At 51.0% G+C, this 19,258-nt stretch overlaps 1 protein-coding gene across 1 annotated transcript in view; it reads left to right on the top strand.

Moving 5' to 3' along the window:
- Positions 1-8,029: 8,029 nt before the first annotated feature.
- Positions 8,030-19,258, top strand: part of FAT2 (FAT atypical cadherin 2) — a 55,243-nt gene continuing 44,014 nt past the window's right edge. The window contains exon 1 of the mRNA XM_010085141.1: positions 8,030-8,078. The gene's annotated coding sequence lies outside the window, so the exon portion shown is untranslated. The remainder of the gene's footprint in view (positions 8,079-19,258) is intronic.

Genomic DNA, 19,258 nt, shown 5'->3' with positions numbered 1-19,258 from the left:
ATCACAAGTGTTTTAGCAAGAAGACTGTCAGCCTTACAGATGTTGTTAACCCCCCACCCCAGCAATGATGGGAAGGAGCCCAGGACTGATAAAAAACAGCAGGTCAAGTCCAAGGGGAAGCCTCTTGGACATTTCCCTGAGGACTTGGGCAAAGTGTGTCAAAGATGGACAAAGTCTTACCTGTAACTCCATGGCACGTGTGGCTCACTTGAAAGCAGGCAGTGGGTCGCAGGTGAATCCCAAACAGACTGTCCCGGCTGGGCTGGATGGTGTCCCTCAGCACTAAGATTTGCTGTTTGGGTTGGGGCAATGACTCTGTAATTCACGTTTCTCCCATTTTTTCACTCTTCTTTTAATTTTTAACTTCTTCCTCTTTTCATCAAAACACATTTCCTGATACAAAAAGGTTTTGGTAAATGTTCTCTGACTCATTGAACTGGCCAAACAGATCTTCTGCCTCCACGGGAACTGGACCATCCTGTTTGTGGGTGCAACAGCCACCCCCAGCTGTGTGCCAAGGGCTGAGGAAAGCTGCTCCCATTGTGAAACACTCCCTGCCAGATGTGGGCAAGCCCTCCCTCACATCTGGATGGCAGCCAGCCATTCTGATTTTCTCTTGGTTGTTTGTTGCCTTGTCCCAGAGCAGGACAAGCCTTGGAGATGATGCTCTTTATCCATTTCTGCAGAGCAGACCACCAGCTTTTTGCCTGTAGGACCATGGGTTTGTAAACTCAGAAGGAAGGTAATAATACTCCTAGAAAAGCAGCTTCACTGTTGGGAGAGAAATTTGGCTCCTCTCCTTTGATACCCTGTGAGAAATCGGTGGGAGTTTGGACAGTGGATTTGTTCAGCAGTACAACTCCATGGACATTTGGGATGCTGGTACTGTGTCCGTTGGTGGCTATCGCCCTTTTCAACATGTCTGAGACCCTGCCTTTCTCCATACCGACTCACAAAGAGTGCTGCATGTGTTGCAAAGCCCGCAGTGATCATGGCCAAACTTAACAGTCAATAAAGCTGATGACCCTTACTTGATTGTCCAGTTCAGCCAAAGCAAACACTTTTCCCCTTGGGCTGCTGTGCAAGATGCTTCAGAAATTAGGGCAATTGCTCCCACAACATCCCTGGGAAATCTCAGGGACACGCCATCCATCAACATTTTGCAGTCTGAGACAATAGCAACATCTCCTGCTGCACTGGTACAAGCCCAGACACTGTGCTCTGGCTTCCTGTAAACAAGAGCTGTTTAGCTCTAAATTTTTCTGTTGGCTCAGGCTCCTCTGGTTCAGAGAGGATGGTGTAGAGATAATCATCACGTGGATTGTATTCCTGATACAAGGCTCCATTGCACAATGGCACCTCTTTATAATGCCCTTGGAGCAATGAAGTTCCAGGCTGGCGTCTCCGCCAGGCATGGCTGGGCATCAGGTCTCAGCACCAAGCTGAAGGAGAAGTGGTAGACAGTGAGGACCTGAAAGGCGAGCAGGAAAATCTGGGGTTGAGGCAACTGATTAACAGAGAAATGTTTACAGGATGCTACGCAAAGGAGAAGAGCGTACAAAGCATCTGGGCCGGAGTGGGACAGAATTTTTTTCCCAAAGCAAGACAAAGCAGGAGAGGAGTGGTCCTTCCTCGGTAAAAGACTTGTCGGTCCAGGATTTTTCAGGCCAGACCAGAACACAAGTTATTTCCCTATTTCAAAATTAACCTGCACTTTGAAAGGGTTTCTGCTTGAGCCGGGCAAAATGGAGACCTCTGAGCGAAGCACGGGAGCGGGCAGTCCCCTGCTCTGCCCACACCTGACCTCCCTGCGCCCGTGCCATCCCCAACGTGCCATCCAGTGCGTGGGACTCAAACATCCAGTCTAAGCTAGTTTTGTGGGACCCGTGAGGGGAGAGAGGCATCTTCTGGAAACAGCTCATTCCCTTGGACAGACACCTGAACTTCTGGGTTTGTAATTCAACCTCTTGTCCCTGCTCTACTCTTCAGAAAAATTAACTTGCTGTCTTCTTTCCCCACCCCCCAGTAAAGACCCAACCATTTCCCATGGTCTCCCCTCTACCCTTCTTCACTGCCACCCCACCAGCCTCTTTCTTCTGCACAAACACCAAGCTGAAGCTTGGTTTCTCAGCCAGGATGATGGAAAGGCATGTCTGCATTAATCCATCCACCGCAGCTCCTTCCTCAGCACCGAGGCCATGAAGAGGGACTTGCCAGGGCCCTGCCTTGGCTGGAAGTCACCATGCCTTGCACTGCATGGCAGGGAGAAGGGGTTCCAGTGCAGTGACTTCAGAAAGACTTACGGTGGCATGAGACATTGCTGGTGGACAATAGCATGACCCAGTGAAATCTTGTGAAGAGCACCAGCTCCTTAGCTAATGAAGCTAGGAGGGTTAAGGAGCCTGTGATACAAGAGGCACCGGCTATGTAGGCACTCGGGGAATGTACGGCCAGTGACACTAACTCAGAAATTGAGAGAGAAACCTTCTGCCAGGTCTGGAAGTGAGAGGCTGTTCCCTGGGCAAGCCGACAAGGACTTTGCCTCATCCCCCAGCATGCTCAGGTCTGGTGGGCAGTTTTGCTTGAGGTCACTTCCCCGTGTCTCGCAGGGACATGGTGTCTCCTCTCACTGCACTGCCCCGATGGCTGCCCTGTGGAGACCACAGTCACACACCGCTCCGGATTCAGTCACCGCCACCCCAGCCAAGGATGAGATCAGCCATCCGGCACACGGTGCAGACCGATTGGCTTGAGATGAGCTAATGCCTCTGTGCAGACGGATGGAGGGGGAGGAGGAGACACGCTGGCTCGCTAGCTCATCCCATGACGAGAGCTGTGGTCCAGCCTGTGCCCTCCCAGCAGAACAGTGCCCAGCTCCTGTCTCCCGATGGGGCTCCACTTGGCATGGAGGATGGAAGCAGGACCATAGCATACTCCGGTACTCTCTGCCCGCAGGTCTTTGTTGCCTTCCCTGCAACACCAAACCTTCTCATGGGCTCTTGCACAGCATCTCGCCCTGTCCCATCAGGGTCCCATATGTCTGTAGAGTGATGACATCCCCTCTGCGGGCTGGCATCCCAGCCTTCTGTTGCGCTGAGCTTCTGACTCTGTCCTGGTGCCAGATGGCTTCATCGGCAGATGACTTCATCTCTTTTAAAGGGACAAGGGATTTGTCAGCAGTGCCCTGTAGGAATCAGTGTGCACTGTCCTTGGTGGGGAGGCCAATGAGGAGAGCACGGCACAGCGGTGGTGATGACCCCACAAAGGGCCTGAAGAGACTTGGATTCCAGTCCAATTCACCCTTCGCAATCCATTGTGTTTGGTCTCTCTCATGCGATAGCCCTGTGCAACACCATACGGGGTGGAGGGCCTGATTCCAGCACGAGCTTTGTGATGATGCCCCTCTGCATGTGTAAGGACAGGGACTAGCCAGCATTCAGCCTCAAAAGCCAAAGATGTCTTAGTGGAGCCTGCACTGGATGCTGGAGAGGTCAGAAGGAGTGGTTGACCAATGCTGTTAATGCATTTGTTTCCATCGCACCAGCCTCTATCCCCAAAATTAAGCATGATGAGTGGCCTGAGTCAAACCCACCTATTAATGGACTCTTCTGGGACCTCAGGCCAGGGTAACCTGGAGCTGCTCTAAGGAAATTCTGGGTGAGTCTCAGAGTGAGAATCAGGTTTGTGCACAGAGATGCAGTTCGGAGTCTCTGGGTACCACTCGGAGGGTCTGCTGCAAAGGGAGAAATGGATCCACCCGGTGCCCTTGGGAGGCTTCAAGAAGATAAGAGAGATGCAACCCTCCTGTCCCTCTCCACAGACAGCACCCGCCTTGCTCCCCACGTGCTGTACCCAGCAGGGAGCCGTGTGGTGTGTTGCAGCTCCACGGGAACAATCCTGACTCCTGGGAGCAGCTTCGTGGAGGGTTATTGTCAGTGCTGGTCAAGGAGGTGCGGTGAACACACAAGCACAAGGAGCCGATTCCTGCACAGGGCTGGATCTTCCCCTCCCCCAGCACACACGCTCCCGCTTGTTGGGGAAAATGCGGCTGTTGTTCCAGGCAGATAATCGCCCCTTCCCTTGCAAGTCCCTGCACGCTCCCGTGCAAACATACCCACAGCGCATTTCAGCACAGCAGATGCTGAGGCTCAAAGGCCAGACCCACAGACCAGCTCTCCTTTCTGCAAAGGGGAAACAAAAGTTGTTTGTCCCTGAGGGAGGTAACTCTCCGCCTGCCTCAGCTCTGCCTCAGGGCTCATCAGATCCCGGCACAAACAGCGAGCGGACATTTGCTGTAGATTTGGAGGTGGCCTGGTAAATCAGGCCAGGCACCATGGAAGAGCTATGGGGCCTGGGACCGCTTGGGAAGGGCCCACCACGGCTGGCTGCCCACCCCCACCACAACAGCTGGAGCAGTTTGGTCCCTCGGATGGCTTAAAGAGTGCCAGACCCTCAGGAGGGATGACAAAGGGGGTTGCACCAGCCATGGGCAGGAGGGTTTGGAGAAACACCCCAGTGCCACATCTCAGGAGCACTGCCCTGACCTCCAGGTCCATGGAGGCAACACTCCAGTGGGGCCAGCTGCAAGTGAGGGCCAGGAAGGGCACGTGTTTCGGAGGATGAGCTGGAAGATGGGCCTGCAAGCATGTGTCCAGGAGGCAGGCAGAGTTGGTCCCCAGGGCAGTGAGTAGCCACAGCCATTGGCAGCGAGGCCCCTATACGTGTTTCTTGTTGGTCCAGAGAGGCCCATGGTGATTTCCCTACCCTAGCCTGAACATGCTGCTTCTCTGGAAAACTCTTTGCATGCAGCTAACCCACAGCACAACGTCTTGGCTTTATCAAATGGAGATCTTGGGAGGAACCAGGAAATGAAATCTCTCCCTGGGATTAGGGAGAAAGGAGCGCCCTTGCCAGCCAAGTGATGGAGCTCTGACATTCCTCGCACCCTGGAAAAGGACCCGTTGCATCTGATGGGGCGAGATCCCGGCAGCGGGATGTGACGTTGACACCAGCTTTTGTTGGTTTGTTTGATTGACTGTCTGAGCGGTGTGAAGCTGCACTCAGGGCAAAGCCAGGCATCACGCACGGCTCTGTTTTCCTTCTTTCTTTCCCCCTGGCACGGCTTCCCCAGCCAGGCCAATCCTCTCTGCTTGCAACCACAGGTAATTCTGAAACCCACCCCTTTCTGCAGGAGGAGAAGTTGCTGTTTGGGACAAACCCAACACTTTTCTTCCCAACCCAGCCTGACTTCAAGTTGAGTAGGAGAGATGAGGAGGCAGAACAAGACAGTTTTCACCAGTCCCAGGCTCTCACACACCACCAATAGAGAGTTAAATGGACCTCAGGAGAAGTTCTCCTGTTCTTCTTTCCCTTCCTGGATCACTGGAAGAGTAACCGATCCAAATGGGCTCTAAGAGTCCATGTTTGCCTTTGTATGGAAGGAAAGAGTCCATCTCAGTGTCCTAGCCAGCCATAATCTGAGGATTTGGGGGTCTCTTCTCCATAGATAGAGTGCTGCTCACCCTGATGCTGTGATTTAATTAGGAAAGGCAATATTTCTTATTAAAACACCTGGTACATTTGGAACCACAGACAGCCTTTTGGACAATATAGTCATCCTTCACTCATGTCCCCAAGAAGCCCATTTTTTTTTCCAGCTACACCTGTTTGGCTAATATGATGTTTCTTTGCTCCATAGCCAGGGAGAAAAGTCTCCTCTGAGAACTGAAACTAAGTCCCTTGCAGCCCCCTGCAGCCAACAAGACTGGTACTGTGCTCTGCCACTGCTGTGGAAAGGAAGACCGTGTCACCAAACTGCTGGCAACCAGGTGAGTCGTCAGCAGCTTTTGCATTCGCTGAGCATTTGTTCATGTTTTGTAAGGGGATCAGGTAATAACCACCCCTAGTTTATGCCCAACCTTTCTGCAGGATCTGCCTGATATATGGCTCTTCCATGAGCACCAGCTTCCTCAAACAGCATTTAATCAGCAAAGCACAGCAAAGAAAAGGGACTGAAAGAGAGCATCTGTAACCCCCTGGAAGAGCAATGAGACAGTGCAAAAAGGAGAGCTGTCTTGTGGGTGGCGTGATGGTCTCTTGCTTTGCTGAAGACCAGCACTGCTGGCCTTGCTAACTGAGAGTTCACGCCTTGCTACAGCAGAGGAGACCGTGTCCCCACATCCCACATCTGCAGGGTTACCCACTGTTCCAGATGCAGGAGAAAGGAGCAAGGCATCTGGCCAGTTGTGAAAGGCTCCAAACACAGGGAAATGCTGGTTCTTGTAGCAATCAGCTGATGCCCTGAAGCCAGAGGTTTGCTTACTTGTACCTTGATATGTCTAAATATAACACAAGTATTGTTCCGAGCACTGCCTCAGCCCCGTTGAAATCTAGCCACCAATACCTGATTTTCTTGCCTTCCACGGCTGTGAGAGATGCAGCTGCAAGAAGGAACTCTTCCTTTCATTCCTCCCAAATGCACCTCCCATTGCCACTGCTGACTGATCACCTGGCCTCTTCTCATGAGACATCTTTAAGAAGAGGAGCTGATCATCATGGGTCAACCTCTTCACATCTGTTTTTATTTGCACCATGTGATCACATGGATTTTCCCCATGGATTTGTGTCCTGTGTTTTAATTCAACGGTGTCTAGTTTGAGACAAGTTCCAGTCAAAGCTGTATGTGTGGCTGGACAATTCATAACCTGCTCTCCTGGGGGATCTGCTGGTGAGTCGTAAGGTCCAAGTTTGCACCTACCATTCCTCCTCAAACAGGATGCTAATAGGGTCTTGTCTCTCTCCTCTACCTGCTCCTGTGCTCATTTCCATCATTGTCCCCTGCATGGAGCCTCAAAAGGAGCAGTTAGGCCCCTATTCAGACAGTTTAAAGTTAAAATTGTCCAGTTTACATATTGTTTACTTGTTTTTGTTTTCCTAAAACTGTACAGAAAGCTTTCTGGTCATTTCCTTTGCAAAAACACACCACAGGGGGGAAAAATTTCACCTGAAGCTAAACATTGATTTCCCACACTGAGACCTACCCCAGTGTCTGTTCAAACCCCACAGCAATCTAAAGGGGGTACATTAGCATTTACGGAGAGTAGAGAGGAAGAGGAGGAGGGGAGGGGGAACGGGACTGGGACAAAGAGGACTGAAGCAACCCACAGCCCACCCATGCTTTAACCAATGTGACAAGGAACACCCACAGAAGGGTCCATGTCCCTTCCCCTCAGTCCAGCCCTGAACAACACCCCCAGAGCTGAGATGCTCTTTCTTGCCAAAAAAATCCCCTAAAGGTCCAGTACATTTGGTCTCCCTGTGCTGCCGTTTCTCCTCGCTGCCTCCCTCTCCTGCCTCCTGCCTTTTCAGGACAGGGACCACCACCTTTTCATCCCCTGCCTGTACAGCCCTGAGCACCCCGGGGCTTGTTGGCAGCAGCTGGGGTTTCTGGGGGCTCCCCCAACACAAACAACAACAACCTTCAAAGTGCCTCTCCGCACGCAGCTGCTTTGAGGGCAGATTCAGGTTTCCCCCACCCCCTTCTCCCCATCCCTCTTTGCAACACCCACCTGGCAGCTAGTTAAAAAACAATCTTTGGGTTTTTCAGGTGTGTTGGAGGGATTTACCTGACATATTCCACCCTTTGCAGTTAAGGTCCTGGATTTCATGGCAATACTAGTTATTCTAACAGTAAAAAGCTCTGCAATTATTTGGCTCTAAGGCTTGGGTCCTTGCCCAGCTCTGACACACACACGCACACACACAAGTGCACTTCTCCAGCAAGGGAGCGGGTGATGCCGCTCCTCTTCCTCCTCCTCCAGTCCGTCACGGAAGGGCTGGCTCTTCAGCGAGGGAGTTCCACCTCCTGCAACTTTCTCCCTCGCTGCTCTCAACCTGCGCTGCCGGAGTTTCAGCCAGAAAAACCTCTTCTTGCAGGAATTTCTCCCATCCCTCTCCTCTGATCTGCAAGCACCATGGACCCCCGGCAGCCAGCAAGGTGCTGCTACGGGAGAGGATTTTCAGCGGTGAGGGCAGAGAGGCAGTAAACTTCAGGAGAGGTCTCTCTCCTGTTGCAACAGGTAAGGCACGCTGCTCGCTGGTGTGGGAAGGTGAAATGACTCAGGGAGCAGTCTGTACAGCATGGATGGAGGAAGGCATGGAGGATGCAGAGATTTAGTCATGAAACTGTTTTTGCATGTGAGTAACTTTTGCTGGAAACAGCCTTGTCCTAAAGATAGGGATTTGGGGTGCGAAGGTAGAGCCTTTCACCTTTTCCTCCCTTCTGGCAGCCCTAGCATGAGGGGTTATGGAAGGAGCCAGGAAAAGTTTTGGCTGTGTTTGCACAGAGTTTGCATCTGGTCTCAGCTGGGAAACTTTAGCAGTCTGCAGCCAGTGCAAGCAGGTGGGCTCCGGGTAACAAATGCAAAAGCCATGGTGCTGAGCAAGGTGGGTGAGGGAGCAGAGGAGCGCTCCAGGTGTCTGCACAGGGCAGGATACCTGCAGGGAGCATGCTAGTGCTGGAGTAAATGGATGTGCTGCTGCAGGAGCAGCGATGGCGTCTGGCTGTAGACTCGGTTGTTGGCCGTATACAACCTCACTAACCGGGGCGAGGCGGTACCGCTCCAAATTGTCTCTGTGTTCCCCATTGAGTCACTTCCATTGTCAGCTCAAACTTGGCTGTGCCTTGGGGATCCCTGAGGGCAGGCATGGTGCTATTTCCCAGCCCTGCCACCCTGTATGGCCAGGCAAGAGCTCTTTGCCTGCCCTGGTCCCCCTCCACGGTGGGGAGCAGAGCTGGGGAGCTGAAGCGAGAGCCCCCATCCCCACTTCGCATAGGAGCACACAGGTCAACGTCTGTTTGCATCGATGCAACTTTGTTCACTATCAGGTGCCTGATGGAAAAATAAGATGAAATCCCAGAGCAAATCCCAGTTCAGGGTGTGCAGGAATCATTTCCCCTGTACGAGTGCGGCGCTGAGAAAAGAGGTGAAAGAGAAAAGAGGTGAAAACACAGGGAGGGAGGCCTGGGCACTTGGAGCAAGCGAGGCTCTTCCAAACAGCGGTTATCAGCTATCAGCCTCCCAGGGGAATTACAGGCAGACTCGGTGGAGTGCAGCACTCCAGAGGGGCAAAGATCAGCTGTCACACGACAGAGGTTGCATTGGACAAAACTCTTAGGAAAAGCTGGCGCTCACTTGGGTTTGCTGCTGCTGACAAGGGCTGAGAGTTTCCAAGATGTGTAAGCTGGCGCTCACTTGGGTTTGCTGCTGCCAAGGGCTGAGAGTTTCCAAGATTTGTGGAAACATGGGCTGTGCGGTGGCTGGAGCTGGGCAGCCTTTGCTGGGGCTCCCGCTTTGCCCGTGGTGCCCTGGATCCCAGGAGGAGGGCACAGAGCCCACTGCATCCTCTGCTCTGGCACTCAGCGGGGTAAAGGGGGCAAAAATCAGGCATGGGGTTTATAGGGAGCTGCCACGGTTCTCCAGGCTGTCAGCTAGAGAGACCCGGCAGGTTATCGGAGCCTCGGGACAGAAAGCAAACAGTCTGTATCGGGCTCCTGAGGAAGGCAGGGCTGTCTCGGTATTTGGGGAGGCAAAATCACCGGACTGGGTATTGTGTACCCTTATCATCTCCTAACGCACCGCGCACCTCACCTTATCGGGAACAGTTCAGGGACATCCGCCTGTCTGATAAGGGGTTGGGGTTCCTGAGGGTCTGAGCAGCCAAGCGGTTTCTAACCCAGACAGGGACTTCAGTCCCTCTGCTTCTCCCCGTCTGCTTGTTGCTTGTGCTCTAACATGCTCCGTAATGTTGCAAAAGTGAGCTGCCCGCCGAGGGGAGAGCGCAGCAGGATCTGCTCCTCTCCTGAGCCTTCCCCTTAGCTACAGCTCGCACCATGAACGTGTTTAAAATCCTAACGTTCTCAGAAACCAGCGCGTCTCCCAGTCCTCCAAACAAACAAGCATCATTCATGTACGAAGGGGGAGTTCAAAGGAGGCATAACACCTGGAATCAAACATCTGTTAGAAACTAATGCATTTTGCATCCTACGCTCCTGCCAACTGCTCCAAGGCAAGTCCTAGACGATCATTCCAGCTACCTCCATGCTACAGAAATGGCATTCCCTGCTCTGCAGACCTCACTTTGTTTTTTGCCACGTGTGGAGTATACGAGTGCAGCTGCACCTTGAGCAGTAGTGGGCTTGCTTCTGCACCATGTGCAAGCATAAAAGGATTAAATACCCTCAGCTCTTTTTTTTTTTTTTTTTAAAAAAAACTGTGCTGGCAACACCGATGCTTCATTGTCTATTAGCAAGCAGATTTGCTGAGCAAGCAATTTTTCTCTCAACCACGCTTTTTCCATAGCAATGGTGTAGGTACTGGTTTATTAGCAAAAAAACCTTTTTCCTAATTCCTGGAAGAAGGAGCTGCAGGGAGTAGCATGAACAAGTAGCAGGTTTGAAACAAACCAAAGGAAGCATGTTTTTTTCCACACAGAGGGTACAATTAAATTCTGGAACACATTGCCACAGGATATTGCAGAGGCCAAAAGTGTACCCGGCTTCAAGCAAGGTTTCGATCCATTTGGGATGGAGAGCTCCAGTGGAGGTTGTTAAATGCAACAGCCCAAGAGCAACTGCGTGCTTGCACTGATGCTGGAAAGCAGAAAGAGCACGTTATACATGCCTTGTTCCTTGTGCTCCTCCACTAAGCAATCATTTGGCCATTTTGGGAGAGAGATTATAGAGAGATGGCCAAGGGCGGCCATCCTGAGGTTCTTATGTTGGGCTGACCGGGTCATAGATGCTGTGACTCAGGCGGCCCAGGACAGGCTGGTTATTCCACGAATAAATCCTCTGTATGGCTCAGGTTGACAGGGACATTGCGTGCCCGGCATCCATGCACAGCTGCCTGCTCTGCAGAGGTGCTGCAATGGTGGGAGCTTTCAGAAAAGTGTTCCCAGCAGATGGTCCGCAGTGGGAGGTAGCACCCTGACAAGGACATGCTGCGGCAATGAGAGCAGCCTGGGCAAACATGCCTGTCTCAGGGGTTAATCTTTTCTCCAGAGAAACCCTGAGCTCCTCAGGCCAGGGGCTGGCTTTGCATCAGTTGGCATGGCACTGTGGACGCAGCAGAGAAGGTGGGCTGCTCTAGGGAGGTTTCCCAGGGGCAGGCTGGGAACTGAAGTTTTTCTATCAGCTTGCAGATATCTGTTTGTATTCAACAAATGCCTGCTGCGGGGAATTTCTGTGGCACAGCTACTGGCATCCCAGCCAGTCATCCTTTTACAAAGGGAAGATCACACCCTGATCATCTCATTAATTCTCTGTCCTCTGTGTCCTTATGCTGCCTCCAAACACAGGAGAGGGATGGGAAGGAGCAGCACAAGGTAGACAGATGGCAACGGAGTGGCAGAGGCTGCAGGCAGAGCGGAAAGCTGCTCTCCATGCTCAGCTTCGGGCACCAGAAGGGAAAGACCAGCAGGATGCTGGGCAGGGGAATGAGAAGATCTTCTTATCAGTGCAGGGACAGGTCTGTGGTGAATGAGAATTGCCTGGTAGGGGAGAAAAAGGTGAGGGAGGAGGCACGGTGGCCAAGGTTGTGCTGCAGGGCAGAGCAAAGCCAAGTGGTCCACGTCCTGCTGGGTGCCAGGGCTCCTCACCTGCATCCAGAGGGGCACATGGACCTTTGCCCAGTTCTTCATGCCAAGATGCTCTTGGACTCCTTCCCAATAAATTTTAGCAATTGTAGTATAACATGTATGTTCCCCACAGGGAATCGCAGAAAGGGCAGAAGACTACTGGCACTCAGGTGACCTAGCCTGTGTCCTTGTCGCAAATATCCAGGTTGGATTAAGGTGTGGGTGAGGACTCATGAGGTCAAACATCTCAGGGCTAGAGCCCCTTCAAACACCAGGCAGAGCTGCACCTCTGTCCAGGCTGGCCTAGGAGCTGAGCCCAGTCTGGATTCACAACTCTGGTGGGTCAGATGGGAGTTGGTGTGCTGGGATCCCAGCAAGGATCTCACAGGCATTGCAGCACCTAAATAAACAGCTGTTTTGCGAGCAGCAGAATTCATGAAGCTTGGTTGCCTGGGGCGCTCTCTCTTGTGTGGATTCTCTGATGTCTAATAATCGGGTTGGGCTCACATTAGAGCCTTTTCTTCCAGCTGGGAGTCCTAATTTGGATTTCTCTCCTCTCTCCTGCTGCTTTTCACAAGCTTGTGCAATCTTAACTCCTTTCAAGTCTTTACCTATCTCGTTAAATTTGGCTGAAACTGGCCAGTGGATCCAAAAGGTAGCAGGGAGGACCAGCAATGTGGTCCCACACACCAGCTTCCCTCAGCAGTCTGTAGACAAGGGAATGATTATCACTGCAAGATAATTCACATCCCAAGCATGACGAAAATGTGAAAGGCTCAGTATGAGTTTTGGCAGGAGTAAGCAATGAAGAAAGAGCCCAGGATCCCTTGTGGACTCTCTCAGCCTGTGCTGATGGTCACGACACACCTGCTGGGCCAGTGAGTTTGCAATGACCGAGGTATGTGGCCCTTGGCACTAACAGCCTCTGTGGGAGCTGGATCCTGGAGAGGTGCACAGTCCCAGCAGCAGCAGGGTCAGTGCACGCTCACGCCAGTACTCGCTGCAGCTGGCTCTTGTGCCAACATGTTTGGGCTCCTGCACCCTAGTGCTCAGCCCCTGGGCCCCTTGCACCCTGCCTGTTTAACAGCTCCTACCAAGCCCCCTTCCCACTGGCACTGCCAGTCTCCAGCCCCCAGAGCTGTTTCTTTTCATTACAGGCAACAGGTACCCCATCCCCATCTGAGCCACCAGTGGGATCTGCTGTTCCCTCCCTGCCTCCCGGCTGTCCTAGCTGCCATCCTTGGCCAAGGAGATGGCCAGCACCTCCCAACCTCTCCATGGTTATCTGTGCAATGGCAGCTTCTGGACCATGGGCAGGATTTATCCCCCTGCTGCCAATAATTGGGGAGGGCAGGAAGCAGTTGGTGAGAAGGGAAAAGTATCTGATCTTTTCAGGGGAGACCAGAGGAAGGGGATTAGGAATAATCACAGAATCCTAGAATGGTTAAGGTTGGAAGGGGCCTTAAAGATCATTTAGTTCCAACCCCCTGCTATGGACAGGGACACCTTCCACTAGACCAGGTTGCTCAAGGTTGCATAAGGATGCTTCCCCCTGCCCCCAGCACAAGCAAGTCAACTTCCCTGATGTCACGTTCTCTGTGACAGGAGCCAGCAGCAAGGCAGTTGGCACTGCAAGGTACCCTCACCTCCCCAGGCCTCCTCCAGCGACCCCAGACCCCCACTGAGGGCTCCACAGCTCTGGAGATGCATGATTAGCTCTTGTTCTAGAATGATGTTGCAATGCCAAGACAGATAAAGATCACTGACCCTTATAACTCTACAAGGAGTTCAAGCCTGTTCAAGTTCTCCTGTGCCTAACATACAAGCCCCTGGAGGCTTACAGCAATGACAGAAAAACCTCAACTATGTGACATATCTGAGGCAGGCTTAGGTGCTGGCAGCAGTACAAAATCAGGCTCTCCCTGGGTTCCTCACAGAACGTTGGACAGAAATGCACATTGCAGGTGGAAAGGTGACAAGAGTAAGCCTTCAGCTCCACGTACCAGGTGATGCCTTGCTCATGGATACAGGATGGCTTGGAGTCAAAGACAGGTAGCACCTGCCTGCTCCTGTGCAGGAGCAAACCAGGGCAGCAGGTAGAGCAGCAGGGCACAGAGCCATGAGGCAATGGGTGGATGTCCAAGGGGGAAGGGAGTGAGCACTGGAGGCAAGCAGCTGACGAGAGGATGCCCCAGTAAGATGTCCCTGAGGAAGGTGCCTTTAGAACCATTCTGGATCTGAGCATCCAGCTTGTGAACAAGTGTCACAGTGACAAAGGTGGCAAAAGGATCCAGCTGTACGGGGGAAGGAGGAGCTGGACATCAGAGTAACTAAACGCTTGCCAGCCACCCTTCCCATGTAGGCCAGCCTACTCTCTCCTCACCTGCACAACCGACCCATGTCTTGCACATCTGCCTTCACCACTCCAGGGACAGCATCCCACCGCTGCCTCGCTGTCAGCCCTGAACGATGGTCCCGGTAGGACCCCTTGCAGGTCTGTTGACTGCAGCAGACTAGACCCAGGGAGGGCAGTGCTGTCTCAGAACAAAGCATTTTTTGCCAACCCCTGCAGCAATGCAGCCTGACTAGTGAAAAAGGATGTCCCAGCACCACGCCAGGTCTACCAGCCTGGGGCCCAGATTGCCCCAACAAGTCAATGACTCACAGGCTTCCCCCAAACTCCTTCAAGAGTCTCTCTGTTCCTCCAACCCCCCTTAGAAGCTGCTGGTCCAAGCTCCCCAGGGTACCTAAGCTCCCCAGGGTAAATGCACCTGCCTGGCCCACCTGGTAGATGAAGGGATGAGCATCTCTGTGGTGCTTGTAGGACTGTATCCATTCCATCAGGGACCAGTGTGTGACTCCCCATCATGCCGGGTGGTCCAAGCAAGAGTCATTGCTCCATGCACCAGGATAACGCTCATTAATCCCGTGGCTTTATGGCTCAGCAGCCGCTGGTACAGCCCACCCCATCAGCACACCACTGCTTTATCACCAGGAATGAAGCTGAACCATGAAATTGTTATGGTGCAGGGTCTGGGCACTGCCCATGGGCCACTTGCTGTGTGGCAGAAGCAGCTTTTCACAGGTCAGTCTGAGCAAGGGCAGCCCTCGGTTGTAAAAGGCACGCGCACCAGGTTTTAAACGATCAGCCGCCTTGCTCCAGGCAGTCTAGCAATCTGGAAACAATTTCCAAAGGTCTATCCAAGTCATTCAGAGATTGGAAAGATCAGATGGGGAAGGAACAGCCTGGCTGCGCCCTGGTGGAATCTGCAAGTCCAGCAAAAAGTTGTACCCACATGAACACAACCCCCAAGCAGGCTGGTGCAAAACACAGTCCTGTGAACATCAGCCCTTCGAAAACCATCCACAGGCACTGGAAAACCCCGCGATACATTGGGGAAGGAAACACCGTAACTTCAGGGGCTTTTTTGATTAGTTTTCTGGCTTTGTGTAGTACCTCCAGGATGTATTTCTTCTGCTTTGCTGCAAAACCAAGCAGAGACTGCACAATCAAATGCAGGAGCAGGATTCTACAAGGACAGCACTAGCTGCTAGCCCAGATTCAGCATCCCATTCAGAGAAATGCTGCCGAGACCATGGGAACTTCTCTGTGCCATGGCTCGGGAAAGGATGGGTTTGTTTGTTTTTCAAAGTCCAAGAAAACAGTTTAAAAAAATACCTGTCTCCCCACAGAATTCAAACCCCGCAAGCCAGGCTTTGTGAGCGAATGGCAGGGAACTCACCAAAACTGAGCAAGGCACCAAATGGAAAAGTATCTCATTCCCATCAGCATTGCTGTGGCAGAGGAGAGGGCAAACATTAACCAAGTAGCCCAGCCCCCTCATGGCATGCACACAGGTTATTTCAGCGCTGGGAATCAAAGCATCCCACAGACTTGGCTCAACACCTGTACAAGAAATATACTTTTAAATCCATGATTTTCCAACATTAAAACCCAGGGACTGCTCTCTCATTGGTCCTATTTAGCAGGTGGCTGTAAGGATATCGCCCCAGCTGTAGCAGAACCCTTTCTGCTCAGCTACCACCTAAGCCAGGAGAGGACAGTCCCAACTCTCATTCACTTTCCCACCTACCAGCTTATAAGGTTTATTTTCTTTACTCTCTGTCTCTCTTCCCCAATGACTGTTGAAATTCAAACCCACCATTAAACTGCCCCATTGTTGATTATTTGAACGACCAAGTGCATCTCCCTTCTCCCCTGCAGTTCTTAGTGGTTATAGCCTCCAACAAAGAGTTTGATGTGCTTAGGGATGGTCTTTTCAGGGAGGAGACTCTTTTTTGTAGTAAAGAAAGGGAGAAACAGAGAGAAAGGAGGGGAGTAAGGGGAGAGAGAGACAAAGAAGGAGGAAGAAAGAGATTTTGGGATGCATGCTGGCAAAAGAGCAGCAAAAGAGTTGTCCTTATTTTCCCGACAAAAAAAATGATTTTTCTCTAATCTTCTGATCTCAAAAATTTGGGCCAAGCCCCCACCACAGCCAGAGAGGGGAATGCTGCTCTTCGTGCACTCAGCACTCACCTTGTTTTGTGTTTTGGGTTTTTATTGCTTTTAAATGCTCCTCTTGAAGGGAATTGAAAGGTGGGGCTACAGCCACACCTGCTTCCTGGCAGGCTGCAGCACTTTTCTGCGGTATGGCTGATGAACACAGCAGCCGCACATCACAGGAGACCCCCGGGAGGACCCCCGGGGCCATGTCCCAGCCATTCCCCCAAAGCCGGCCAGAGTAGCTGTGCCCTGCACCGATCCCCCCAAATCACCCATCTCTACAGCCTCCCCACGCACACACTTTGAACCTCAGCACCGTCTTTGTTCCTTCATTTCAAACCAACAGATTTGGGCATGTCTTTGACAGACGATCACAATTTGGATGTTAAATTTAGATGCACGCTTAGGCTCTGATTAGAGATACACCAAGTGTTTACTCGCTCTGCAGGGAGTTTGCATCTACAGGGCTGAGGGCGAAGCCCCTCAAGGCTCTCTGGTGATTAGGAGAGGAGGCTGAATCACCACATAATGATGCCCTGGTATTTCCCTTCAGTTGGGAGCGTGCCTTACCTTCCTTGCTCCATCCCACCGAGGGGCTTTCTCCAGCACATCTGCCTCCCCATGTGCCACCAGCTCTAGGAGGCCATCTGTGCCCAGGGGAGCTGTGAAAGAGAGTCAGAGAGCTTCCAGAAGTAGAAATAATTGATCCCATGAGATGAGGGACCAGAGGCAGGTGAGGGTGTTTCAGTGTTTAATGCTTGCAGCTGATCTGGCAGCACTGGGGCGGGTATGGCCCTTGCCATGCGTCCCATGGTTCATACACTAATTACTGTCAGCACAAGGACATAGGGTAGCACAGCTTAGAAAAACAGGAAAAATATTTCTCCTAATCTACAGGGAAAATCTGTTGCAGGCACAGTTGATTTCACCCAGTTTCAACATGGAGATCCTCAAACTCCATTGCAAGGACCCTTGAGCTCAGCAGCACTGCCCCTCCTTGACGGCCCAGCTCCCACTTCCCTCTGGGATTTTAAGTGCTAGTAAATTGATTTTATGGCATTTTTACATTGTACACAGCTCTCCTGGGAGCCTCAGGACACTCAACTGGAATAAGCCAACTCTTGAAGGACACTAGTGTCACCAGCCCTCTGCATCTCCTTCTTTTACCAAATGATAAACTAAGAGAGGACAAACATGGGCTTATGTGGAACTACACAAACAATAGGATTTCCCAGCAATATCAGTACAGAAACTGTGCAAGCAGATGCACGTGCAGTAATAAAGGTGATGAAATAGCACATCTCAGAGCACAGGCAGTTGCTGTCAGGGGACACGATGGGCTCTTTGTGCTAATGTTGAGGCGCTGGGCATGGGTCCTGCCACAAAGAGAAAGTATTAGAGCACAAAAGCTGGTAGCCATGCCTCCTAGAAAATTCTCCGTACGTTTTGGCTGTGCCTTTCGATGCTTCAGTTCATTTCCAGAGGAAATGAGGTTTCTGCCTCATGCCTCATGTGCGTACTCTCCATCCCTCATAATAACTGCTGAAGCCGTTGATTGCTTTCAGCCCAGCTTGTAATTGAGAGCAAAGCTCTCAGAAATATGAGGTCATGACAGGTTTTGCAAAATAATTAGCTGGACAGAGGAGTAAAACCCTGCTAATGCCCCCACAGAGGAAAAAACACCAACATAAGTGAAGCCCTTCTTAGATGTCAGGAAATGTACAGGCAAGAGTGAGGTTAAGGACATTCCAGGAGAGATTCATAAGAAAGTTTGCACCTTGCTAAACGCCAGAAAACCCACTCCTTGCTCAAGGTTATCCTCCCTTATTGTATTGCTGGTGCCCGAGAAGGTATGTGCTCTAGCTCCAGCTTTTCTTGTGGTTGTGGAGTTCATAACGTCTCTGCCTTGTGGGTTCTCTGATGTCTTATAAGAGATGAGTTCATATTGCCATTTCAGTACAATTCAATTAAAAAGTCAATTAGCCCAGATACAAAGCGATTGGCTTCATTAATTCTGCTCTTCATGGAATAGCACTGGTGTTTGTTGCTGTTTCATTCTGCTCTCTTATTCTACTCTGGGTTGTATGTGACTTTTCCTGCTCCACAGTCCTAGCAGACACACGCGCACGCAGCATGCCTACATCTACTTCGCAGGTCCAGCAGTTGAAAATGCTGGAAGGGAGCAGCTCTAGGCAAGTCTCTACATGCTGCAAAGCTCTCAAGCACTGTTAAGTAACAAGCAGAGTTTTTAAGAACATGGCTTTCAACTTCTCAGAAGGAACCACATGCCTTTCTGGATCACCTAGCTATGTCCTCCAAGATTTGCTTTCATTTTCTGTGCATTTAGAACTACAAGTGAAATTATATAATTTTAAAATATGTAAATTTTGTCAGTTACAGCAAATCCAAATTGTGTTGGCCTCTCTGCAAATTCAGTGAGTTTCACTTCCTAGTGACCTAGGCTGCAATTCGTCTTCAGACCATTTGTTTCAAAACAGAATGACCACAGCAGGGAAATTGCTGGGTGACTGGCATCTGTTTACCAAGGAAAAAGTGATTTGAAGGAAGTATCAATTTTACAGTTTTGTATTTATTGGTAATTAGCGATCTCAGTGAGCGAATATGACACACAATGTTAGTTAGACTCCGATAATTTGTTCCTAACATTTGACTTGACTTATAAATTGAACTAGTTCTGCCTTTTAAAGAGATGAGTCCTGAAAAAGTGTCTGGAAAAACAAGTCTTCCCTGTTTAAATTAGGAATGTGCCAAATGACTGGCAGGTACTTGATATATAATTTAAATTTAAAAGAGGAAGAAACAGTTCTAGATAAAGATCTCCTGGGATATCTAGAGGAAATATATGCACCTATATTTAGCTTATCCCTGGTTTCAACCCCTAAATGCACACACAGCAGCACGCACTTAGCTTTTGAAAAGAACAGGCCTTGATCCTTTAACAAGCTCTGCAAAGCTCGCTAATAAAGTTACATCCTTGTTAATCACGTATGTGCTCCGCAGCTCCTTCTTTGATGCACCATGTTCACAAAGCTAAATCGCAGAGCCCCAGATGTTCAGGAGCTGTTAGAGAAGGAAGTTGATGGCGGGTGGTCATGG

This window comes from Pterocles gutturalis, unplaced genomic scaffold (genome assembly GCF_000699245.1).
Source record: "Pterocles gutturalis isolate BGI_N339 unplaced genomic scaffold, ASM69924v1 scaffold36180, whole genome shotgun sequence".
Taxonomy (NCBI): Eukaryota; Metazoa; Chordata; class Aves; order Pterocliformes; family Pteroclidae; genus Pterocles; species Pterocles gutturalis.
This window is presented reverse-complemented; position numbering and strand designations above follow the sequence as displayed.